The sequence below is a fragment of the Panthera tigris genome, chromosome B2 (assembly GCF_018350195.1).
Source record: "Panthera tigris isolate Pti1 chromosome B2, P.tigris_Pti1_mat1.1, whole genome shotgun sequence".
NCBI lineage: Eukaryota > Metazoa > Chordata > Mammalia > Carnivora > Felidae > Panthera > Panthera tigris.
In genome coordinates, this window is record NC_056664.1 from 17278315 (window position 1) to 17289868 (window position 11554).

General features: G+C 44.7%; 1 long non-coding RNA gene across 1 annotated transcript; it reads right to left on the bottom strand.

Annotated features, from left to right (window-relative positions):
* Positions 1-1080: 1080 nt before the first annotated feature.
* LOC122238557 lies at positions 1081-4927 on the bottom strand. The gene is made up of 2 exons (XR_006217487.1): positions 4815-4927; positions 1081-1706 (listed from the first exon to the last, which is right to left on the bottom strand). It is a non-coding gene; the product is annotated as an uncharacterized LOC122238557 (long non-coding RNA).
* Positions 4928-11554: the final 6627 nt, after the last annotated feature.

Consider the following 11554-nt stretch of genomic DNA (forward strand, 5'->3'; position numbering starts at 1 on the left):
ACAGCTCTGGAGGCTGGGGAGTCCAAGATCACCCTTCGAGAAGATCCAGGATCTGGTTGAGACCTCTCTTTTTAGCTTGTAGGTGGCTGCCTTCTCACTGTGTCCTCACACAGTAGACAGAGAGCAAGGTCTGGGCTCTTTCTCTTACAAGGGCACCAATCTCATCTTGCGAGCCCCACCCTTATGACCCCATCTCAATCAAATTACCTCCTAAAGGCTCCACCTCTGAATACCATCACATCGGTATTCAATATATGAATTTGGGATGGGGCACAAACATTCAGTCTATGATACACCTTCGGCTAATGTTAACAGGAGAAACGAATGCACAACGCAAAAGAACCGACCGATAAGGTCTTTTGCGCCTCCCCCACCCCCACCCCCCGCCACCCCAAAGCCCATGGACTTGATCAAAATAAACCACAAGACTGTGCTTTAGTCAATCTAGTGTGTGATCAGTTAGCAGGGCCCAGATAATGGTCCGTCACACAGTGTAAGAGCAGACCTAGCTAAGACCGCCTCTTATTACACAGCCATGCAGACAGAAGCTACTCCAGAAACCCATTGGCCTGCCCAGCTCAATGCTACAGAAGGGGGATGCAGCTCTTCCCCAGTCTGGGCATTAACAGTCTCAGCTGGATTGAGGAGAAGTGTGCCATGTCCTCCCCAGCTATCCTGTGATTCCTGGGCTGCTATTGCCCCATCACTGCGGTCACCTGACGTCATGGTCCTCCCAGAAGCCTATGATCTGTGCTAATTTAAGACGGAAAACCTATGCCATGTTGCCTCCTTCACCTCAGAACAAAACTCACCATTCCCCGATACCTTAAAATGCACGCCCAGCCTCAGGATGTGACAAAAGTTCACCAGATTGTCAAGTAAGCCACCAAGATTAGAGAAGGTTATATGAGGGCTGAGAAGTTTAACCGAGTCTGCGCGAAACAAAATAAGGTAGAAATGGAGATCTCACTGGTTGCGTAATCATCAATGTATTTTTTTGCGAACAAAACCTCAGCATTCCTTTAAAGCAGTGTAGTAATCAGGAAGGAAATAAGCTGATTTCATTTGTTGTTCTCTTACATCATCAAGAGTCTTGACCGTGTTTTAAGCCAAAAAAAAAAAAAAAAACCAATATACGTGCCATTCGCCATGTTTTGGAATAAACTGTGTTGGTGGGATGGAGGAGACTGGTTAGAAAAAGCAAAAGATAGAGTCTACACATAAGACCCTGTGTGCCAGAGAACAAGGTCAATAATTAAACAATGCGGCTGACCATAATTTGGCTTCCAAGATCCAGATTCTGGGCCATTGAGCAACTGTGTTCCCAACCCCTGGGTCCTGTCTTTTTTCAGCCCCTTTGCTGGTGGTTTGTGGGTTGAGCTAACTCCCGGTCCGGCACCAGGCATCACGCAGCGGGTCTAAACACACAAAGACCCTCGGGGCTTAGCTTCCGTTCCACGAACTGGCATTTCACAGGTCAGGATCTGGAATTCAGCCGGAAGAGGAGATGTTTACAACTGCTGTCTGCTTTGGGGGCTGGGGTGTTTCTCCGAGACGTGTTTGATTAAACCAGAATTCCACATTCGATACAGAAAACAACCGCTCGATGTTTTTAATAAGAATGGAATGTATGCCTCTTCTTTCCGCATTCGGCCTCAGATATTTAGGGGGGTTATTTACAGTGTCGATTCCAACTCTGTATGGCACTGTCCAAAAGAATGAATGAATTCATTAATCAGTTCAGTACATTCAATTGAATTCTGACTGGATTCTGGAAGATAGAAGGAACTGTTAGACCCAGTCCTGCCTAGAAAGAACCCACGAGGATAGAAGGAACCATTAAACCCAGTTTTGCCCTAGAAAGAACCCACAACCGGGCGCCTTGGAGGCTCAGTCTGTTAAGCATCGGACTTCAGCTCAGGGCATGATCTCACGGCTTGTGAGTTCGAGCCCTGAGTTGGGCTCTGTGCTGATAGCTCAGTGCCTGGAGCCTGCTTTGGATTCTGTGTCTCCCTCTCTGCCCCTCCCTGTTCATGCTCTGTCTGTCTGAAGAATAAATAAACATTTTAAAAAATAAATTAAAAATGAAAGAAAGAAAGACCCCACAACTAGTCTGGGAACCAACCAACCACAGGACCGAAAACTTGTTCTCTGGGTTCGGTCATCGCTGTCTCTCTCATACCGAGCAGTGTTTGTGTGGGGGCATGCTGGGTGTTCAACAGTTATTTGTCAAATACATGAATTGAGAGCAATACCACAGGAGGACAGTGAGTCCTTTCCTGGCTGAGAAGCGAGCATTCCTGGCTTAGGTGTTTAGGGCGGGCTATAGGAGATGGAATTCTAGCAATGCTTTCGAGAAGGGGTGGGACCCGTGCAGCTGGTGGAGGGTTGACAGGAAAGGCTCCCCCTTGCAGGTAAGGGGACAAAGGTGAGTGACACCAGGAGGTGGGGAGACACAGAGCATTTTCAGAAGAGGGAATGGCTGGAGTACCAGAAGCTGGTGGTGGGGAGAGAAGCCTGCCGAGTGAGGAGGGCACCTGGCATCACTTCCGGATTGACTTGACCATGTGGTTGAGAAAGGCGGGCACGGATACACCGGATAAATCGTGGAGCGCTGTGGCGAGGGAAACACATACAGACAACCTGACCGGGCCTGGGACACCCAGGCCCCATCCCTCCTGGGCCCAGGAGAGTAATGCTCTGTTCTTCCCTGCTTTCATTTTAACCTTTAGAAAGAGGAAATTTTAAAAAAATCTTGACTTCCCATGTACTTTTTCAAGTGAGTCCTGAGGATTATTACGTTCATAGGTGATTTTGATGGAAAGGTGGGAATGGGAATGAGAACAGATCCCAGAACCCCCCAGGAGGCTGCTCTTCACCATAAAATGTCTTAGGACAGAGAAACTGCCTCTCGGTGTCCATTCTCCCCACAGTCCTGTAATGTGATGGAAGGTGCCTGGTCAGCAGGTCATTGCATTTTGGGGACCTCCCACCACAAAGGGTGTGGGTATATGAGCCTGTGTGTGTGTGTGCGTGTGTTGTGGGTAGGAGGGCTGTGCAGGGGCGTCTGGGCACTAAAAGGGTTTGAGAAAGAGCAAAAGTGACATGGGATTCGGTGACATGGGACTCGGGGGGATACCAAGTTTCTCCTGAGCAGGCTCTGTGTATGATAATCCCAACGACAGTTGAACACACACACACACACACACACACACACACATCCCACAAAAACAAGTCAGGAAAGGGACACACAAAAAAATCCTCATGAGATTAGATTTCTCAACAAAATAGTTATAGGAAATTGTTTATAACCCAGGAGAGATGAATTTTTCTATAATTAGCTTCCACAGCAATGTTGCAATCATCTTATTCATCCAAGCTGGAGGTATCACCCCCACCCCCACCCCCGGCCCCACACCCCGTGCTCCCTAGCCGCATCTTCTCTCACTTCCTGGAAGGCTGTCACCTCCCGGATGGCGGGAACTGATTGACTTACGTAGAACACTCCTTGGCACAGAGTAGGTGCTCAATGAGTGTTTTGACTGAATGGGATCCAGGAGGGGCTTTGAAGCAGCGTAAGCCGCAGAAGGAGGGCTTTGCTGATTATCCCACAGATAACTCTGGAATCCATTGCAAATGTGCACGTGCAGACACATACACACACACACACACACACACACACACACACACTCTTCCAAAAATAACCATTACTTTTTAAAATCGTGTGATCTATTTCAATACCCAGGAGTCCGTATGTTTTCTGAATACGGCACAATCCATTCCATGCTAACACGGTATAATTTTATGTTAAGCAGTTGGAGCCTTACATCAATGTACTGAATGGTGTCCAGTGTTATCCACCCCTCCCACCCCAGTGCCCCACTCTCTCCCCTTTGCCCTCTGGGCCCCTGGTCCCTGCTTAAGACACCCAGGCTCAGTCAGGACCATCTAATCACGGAGGGGCTACAGGAACCACTGCAGAAGCTTTGAAATGCTGCTGCAGTGTGTTAGGTCCCATCCCTGTCCTGGGGAGGCATCTCAGAGACTTTCCATTAGGAGAAGAGGGGGTATGAGGATTTATGACCCTTCTGTGCAAGAACCACGCGATTGTTTATTCCACTCGTCCAGCTACAAGAACAAACTTCCGAGTATAAGAACGGGCTAGCACAACATGTCACAGATGTTTAGAGAAAGCAGAATGTGGACCGCAGTGAAATCTGTAGGGGAGTATTCTCCAGGCGCTGGGGCTGGAGCCCAGATGACTGAACAGGATTTGGGGAGGTGGGCTAGCCGGGGCGGGTGGGGGGCAGGGAAGGTGAGGGAGGACATTCCTAGCATTCCTGGGTGGGGGTCAGCTGTGGCAGGAGCTGGGAACTGGCGAAGTCTGTAGGCTCAGTGCTCCCACATGGCCACTCTGTGCAGGAGTCCCGAGAGAAGTCAGTGTGTGTGCACATGCGTGTGTGCACGTGTGTGCAAGCAGACCCACGCACACACATACATACTTTAATAGAAATCTTTATTTGCAAGCTCTGTCTCTGAAATCCTTTTCCCTCCCTTTTCTTAACGTGAAAAATGTTGTCTGAGTGATGATAACAATGTGTAAAAGTGCAAACAACTTAAAAATGGCTTTTTCTATCTTTTGTTACATTATATTATTAACTCTTTGGAAGGGCTCTCCTCCCCCACTCCTGGAGGTGCCGGGAATGCTTATCCGAGTAATGTTGCATTTTTGCAGGGCCACTTATTTTAAATGGCTGGTAAAATATTCTTTCTGTGCTTGGAGAAGCAGATAAGATTGTGCACTTAACACTCACTTGCTTTCAGAGGTATGTGTCCTTCAGGAGGGCCTCCAGAGAAGAATGCCGGTATCTCTTTTTCCCCAGAAGGTGACGGGTTGTGCTGGGTGAGTCAGCTGTTGTCACTCTAACTGCTCTTGCCACACTAGGGCTGGGAAGGAACTGGTAATCAGGGTGTAGGAATGAAAGCCCCCCCCACTAACCGCCCCCCACTTCCCTCCTTGCCCAAATAAGGGCAAGACACTATTCAGCAAAGACAACTTGATAACCCCCAGCCAGAGGGGCCTAAACCAAATTTCCCCTTCTGTTAGTTGAAAGCCACCTGCTGTGGGGCATCGTGAGCCCCCTCCCCTTCTCAGAAACGGTCCCTGCTGGGCTGGAATATGAAGCTGGCTTGCAGCCCCTGTGTGTAGAACAGGGTATCCTTGAAGACTGTATTTAGATTTGCTGGAAAACCCTGCAAAGCATGTTCCTGCTGCCCTAGAGCCCCCCCCCCAGGACCTGTAACTAGGCGCAAGTCTTTGTCCTGGACCCTTGAAGGAATAGAACCTAGCCCTGAGGCTTAACCTCCATGGTTAAAGTTAGGGTTCTGAGATCTAACAACCCTCCGGGTAAAAAACCACTGGAACAATAATGCCTTTTTTCAAAATTCAGATAGCCACTCTTAGCTGAATTCTCACTGCAAGCCAGGCCCTATGCTCAGCTGAGCATTTTACATCTAGTCTTCAACCAACCTGCAAGGTCCTTACTACTCTATTTCAGCCCCAAGAAACCAGAGGGCTCAAGGAGCTCTCTCAAGATCTCACAGCCAATAGACTGCAACGCCGTGATGTTATTCTAGGCATCTCTGACTCCATTTAACTATTTGAAAGGAAGTGCACGTGCCATTTTGAAGTTCTTGCACGTACATTTGTTCTTTTATTCACTGACCATCGACTGAGCTCCTACTAAGTGCCTGGGCAGTAAACACACTTGTGAACGAAAGTGACAAAGCTGGGGATTTCATGGAGGTTACATGCTGGTAGGTAAAGGCAAAGGCTGACAAATATGTAACACGTTATGTGGTGGTAAGCGCCATAGGGGAAAATAAACCGTGGTAACCGGATAGAAAGGGCTGGGAATAGGGCAGCTCCACCTACGTAGGAAATGACGCATTCCTGATGCGAGGACATGAACATACTTCCCACCATGTCAAGAACAATTTCTAAACTCCTGGAACCTGTCATATCCAGCTGTGATGACAGCATGATGGTTCCCCGGCCAGCATAAGAGGGGTCCCTGCCAAATAGGTGCACTTCAGCTTATTGGAACATTGGGTCCGAAAAGAAATGATACAGCACAGATGGACTGAATGACACGGGTAATGATTCAATCTCGTTGGGAGCCTTACTCCCCCCTCCACCTTGATAGAGAACTAATCCCCTCCCCCCCCTTTTTTTTTTTTACAAGGGGCTTTTGAAAACTGACCCCCACCAATCTGGAAACCATTTGGAGATTCCCAAGAGGAAAGGGCTACGTACCAATGTGATTACTGGTATTGTTTTCATTAAATATGACATGATTGGGAATTCCTGGGGAAAACTATTACCCACGAAGGAAGGGGTTTCAAAAGATGTGACAGATTAGCATGTCTGAAGATTGGCCATAAAATCAGGAGGTTGATGAACTATCAGTGTTTCTAAGCTGTGTAAATAAGCAGTTTGATAAAGTAATGTGATTTATTTAGAGATCTTGAGAGAAGGTGGTCTCATGCTTTAGGAGACAAGTGATTTAATAATGTAACAACATACTTTGAGAGGATTATTTTCCCCAGAAGTAGCAAGGGTTGCTAAGACCCACATGTAGGACAAGGAGTTCTTGCATTTAAACAGATCTACCTATCTGCCTTAGATGCTTGGGGTGTCAGGCTGTAAATAGCCTATCAAAACCATTACTACAACATTCAGTAAAACCAAATACCCTTTGTCACGGGGGAATTGAAAATTAATCTCAACCAAAAAAAATTCGTATAACCCATAAAACTCCGTCACATTTGACACTTCTGATGTCTTCCTGATCTTTCCAGCACCTTCGAATGTCTTTTGGCAGTAAACGGAGTTTAACTCCTTAACTAATTTATAGGTAATTAATGCAACAAATATTTCAAGCCTTATATATTCTCATTTCATGTAACTCGAAAACACCAAAACTTTGATTTTTCAGAAAACACTTTTCCGAGATTGATAGCACAAGGAGTCTTGTTTCTACTGGAAATCTGTACCCATAAAGGCTTTTTGCTCTCTTCCCTCAATTCAAAAAGAGAAAATAAGGAAAGTCCTCCAAATATGCTAGCACAAAGGACAGGTATAATAGAGGAATATACAGCCTTTGAGGCCATCTACATTTGGCTTTGTGCGTTTTAAATGCTCAGTGAAATTCTTAGAATAAAAAGGTCCCAAAAAGTCCAAAGCGTAGTGGTACTGGTTCAATTTACTATCATTTCATACACGCTGTGCATCTGTACCATCCAATATGGAGCCACTATCCGCATATGGCTATCGAGCACTCGACAAGTGGCTACTCTGAATTGAGATGTGCTGTAAGTATAAAATACACACTAGGTATCAAAGGCTTAGTATGAAAGAAGATGAAAAATATCTTATTAATGGTTTTTATATTGATCTTACGTGGAAATGATAGCGTGCTGGCCATACAGATGGTCCCCGATGGTTCAATTGTACGGTTTTTGACTTATGATGGTGCAAACGTGATACACATCTGATAGAAACTCTACTTTGCATTTTCAATTGTGACCTTTTCCCGGGCTAGTGATACTCGGTATGATAATCTGTCATGGGCAGCCGCCACGCCTCCCAGGTGAGTAAACAACCGATATCCTGATCACCCCATCAGGAGAGTAAACGACTAATACACGGACAACCATTCTGCACCCGTTCAACCATTCGGTTTTTCACTTTCAGGACAGTATTCAATAAATTACATGAGATAGCCACTTTATTATAAATGAGACTTTGTGTTAGATGGCTTTGTCCAGCTGTAGGCTATGTAAGTGTTCTGAGCACGTCTGAGGTAGGCTAAGCTGAGTTACCATGTTCCATAGGTTAGTTGTATTGAATGAATTTTCAACTTGTGACATTTTCAACTTACATGCGTTTATCAGGATATAACCCCATCATAAGTTGAGGAAGATCTGTATTGGGTTAAATAAAATATATTATGAGAATTAACTTGACCTATTTCTTTAAAAATTTTTAAGTTTCTTTATTTATTTTGAGAGAGAGACAGTGAACAAGAGTGCAAATGGGGAGGAGCAAAGAAAGAGGGGCAGAGAGAGAGAGAGTCTCAAGCAGACTTCACACTGTCAGCACAGAGCGGGATGTGAGGCTCAGTTTCACAAACCACGAGATCATGACCTGAGCCGAGATCATAACCTGAGCCAAGATCAAGAGTCGGTCACCTAACCCACGGAGCCACCGAGGCACCCAGCCTGTTTCTTTTTATATTTTTAGTGTAACTACTAGAAAATTTAAAAGTGTATATGTGGCTTGTGTTTTATTTCTATTGGACAACGCTGCTCTGAAGTTTAAGAAAACACAAAGAAAGGGTTTACTTCAGTTGGCCTTCAGTTATTTTTAAAGCAATTGGGAGATTGTATTTAAGCAAGAATCACCCTAAGGAGGCGTCAAGATGGGTTCAGTAAGTACATGTTTTGTATGGCCATCCCCCTCTTCAAACAAGAACAGTGATGGGCACAGCATAAATAAATAAGTAAAACAATATATCAAAACACGATAAGCATCTACATGGACAGGCACATGGGCCAGAAAAGCAAAACAATTTCGTGCACACAGCACAAAGATCTGAGCTTGCTTCTGGGGCAGCAAGTTGGTGCCAATATCTGGCAGTTTAGCTCATCTGAGGTTGTGGTAACTAAAATTATTCTATACAATGTGACAATGGGAATCGAGCTGGAGAGTGGGTGGAAAACCCCCTGATAAGAGAAAAAAAGCTGAGGAAAAAAAAATCTCTGCTGATTGTCTCCTGGGAATTTTGCCTCCTTGAATGGTAGCACGTAGAAACAGCCTCATCTCCAGGATCCGAAAGAGCTATCTGCTGGTTGTAGGACCAGACTGGCCAACAACCTTAATCCTCGAGACCATGATCTTTAAGGCATGTGAGCTCCAAACCTGCAGCATAAGACTCATTTGGTCAGCCAGCCCCAAGGGGCCAGAGGGAGGCAACTTAATAAGCTAGTAAAAGAAGAGCTGACCCAAAGAAATTAAAAGTAAGGACAGAAAGCAGAAATCAGTAGTATACAGAAAAGACAAACTGTTGGGAGACGAACAGAATCATGTGTTTTAAACAACGTCACCGTAATTTACATACCGAATAGCTCACTCACGGTGGACAACTCAGTGTCGTTAGTATATTCACACATTTGTGCAACCGTCACCACAATCTAATTTTAGAATATTTTCATCGTCCTACATAGAAGACTTTTGTTCTCTCGCAGCCTCTAGGCAATCAGTCACTACCTAACGGTCATCAGACAACCCACAAACTACTTACTTCTCTACACACATAGTCAAAGAAACTTCCCAAGAAAAAGCCCAAGTCCGATGGCTTCAGTGGTGCATCCTAAATGTTCAAAGAAGAAATACTCATCCTTCGTAAACTTTGCCAAAAAATAAGACGAGAGCCCACTTTCCAACTCCTTGTATAAAGCCGTTATTAACCTGAGAGCAAGACCAGACAAAGACATCAGAAGGAAAGAAAACTCTGGCAGCAAGCGTTTGTATCACTCGCCTCAAGAGTCAAATCTGTAAGCAGCAGCAGGAAAGTCAGCCACGAAGGATGTGTGAGAGACACAGATGAATGGAAGTCATGTTGATTTGCCCACATTGACATCCACGGGCGCGTGCCCGCACGAAGGGGCCTCCAGAAATGGGAGCTGCTCTTGGATTCTGTGACACCATGGATTCCATTCCTATTTACAGAAAAAAATACTCAAAGGTTCTCCCTCTCTGTCCCTCCCCCACTTGCTCTCTCTCTCTCTCTCTCTCTCTCTCTCTCTGTCTCTGTGTGTCTCTCTCTCTTTCTCAAAATAAATATATAGACATTAAAATTTTTTAAAAAATACTCAAAGTTTGAAAACTCATCCTCTTTGAAGAAGCTACCCTAGTGTCATCCTGAGGGCAAGGCCATCCCACACACGACTACGGAATTAAGCAAAAATCAGGATTTATTCATTTTTTCCTTCAGAGAATCTTTCTTCATTATCACCCAGAGCGTCCCGGTAACCTGAGCTCTCTTCTCCACTCTGCATCACAATCTTTCAGAATCTTCATTGCCGTTAAGGTCTAAACAAATGATAACAGTATAAAGAAAGTTTCAATCAGAGTTTGTGCATGTTACCAGAGATTCAAGCTTATACCTGAAGCCCAGAAATTGATCATTTCTGTCATCAGAGAGTTTTATAGGAAATAATTTATGGGACAAGATCTCATCTCGCAAGTACACAGGGGCTCTGGATTATCCCAGCCCCTAACAGCAGTACATACACCAAGAATCTACTTTAACTCTTACGCCAAATCCTAGGCTACTAGAAACAAAGAAGTGAGCATTGTAAGTCTGCCTGTTTGCATAGAGTTCCAAAAATGCGTCCAGGATATATACATGTGGTAGAGATTCTGTGAGCAAAGTAAACAGCATACACTAAGGAAATATACCTGTATCCAGGCTGTGCTTTCTAGAAATAAATTTGCTTTTCCTTCCAATGATATATATGGCCAGCATTATTGACAACTCTGTAGATGCAGCCTCAAAAATGTGTATAAATGACTTTAAAACTCATTCATTTCAATAACATGGGGCCCTCAAGCACGCTTTTAAATCCTTTAACGAAATAAAAGATGTTTCTAGTATCTGATAAGCAGTCACTTTGAATCATGAGTATTTGGTACTATAATCACTGAGGAATGTATGGCTAGGCCTCAGAAAGCCTTACTTCCCTCATTTGCCTCTGAGATTAAGAGCATCCAAACGACAGGTATTGTGTTTGCTCTGGGACCATGCCGTGCCTTAATTCCCGTTGTCACCATCTGGGCTAATTCCATTTTAAGGCCAACTAGGTGAGGTCTTCTAATCATTGGCAGGTCTCTTATCACAGAGTCAGATCTCTGTGGCTTTAGCTTTCCTTTGTGATGCCATATAAAGTGCTTGTCTTCAACTTGGTCTTTGGAGAATGAGCAAAGGTTTGCAGTATATAGGAAATCTGATGAATCCTAAGGGTGAGCTCATGGGCTAAAACCGAGATCAAGAGATCAACTAAAATACTACATGAATGGTGGACAGAACTTAAATTTCCATTGACACATTCAGGCTACGCAAGCGGGGCATATGCATAAAAGGGCCCGTATGAAGGATGGCATGCATGAAGACAGAAGCAGAAAACAAAGAACTTTCGATTGAGCACGTAATAAAAAGGAAAAACGAAGATATTTTGTAAAGGATCAGGCCAAAGGGGTCTGTAGCATGTGTGATGAACTCATCCACAGAGGCACCAACATATTTTAGGGCAAAGTTATCTAAATATAACTTGTGTCATCAGTTCTGGGACATTTTTGCACTCATTTGCCAAGAATCCAATTAATGTGTGTGTGTGTGTGTGTGTGTGAGTGTGTTTCCTTTCAGGCAATTTCATGTGGCTTTTATATTTTGTACTCTTTTGTAAAGAAAATTCTTATGGCCAAGCGGTT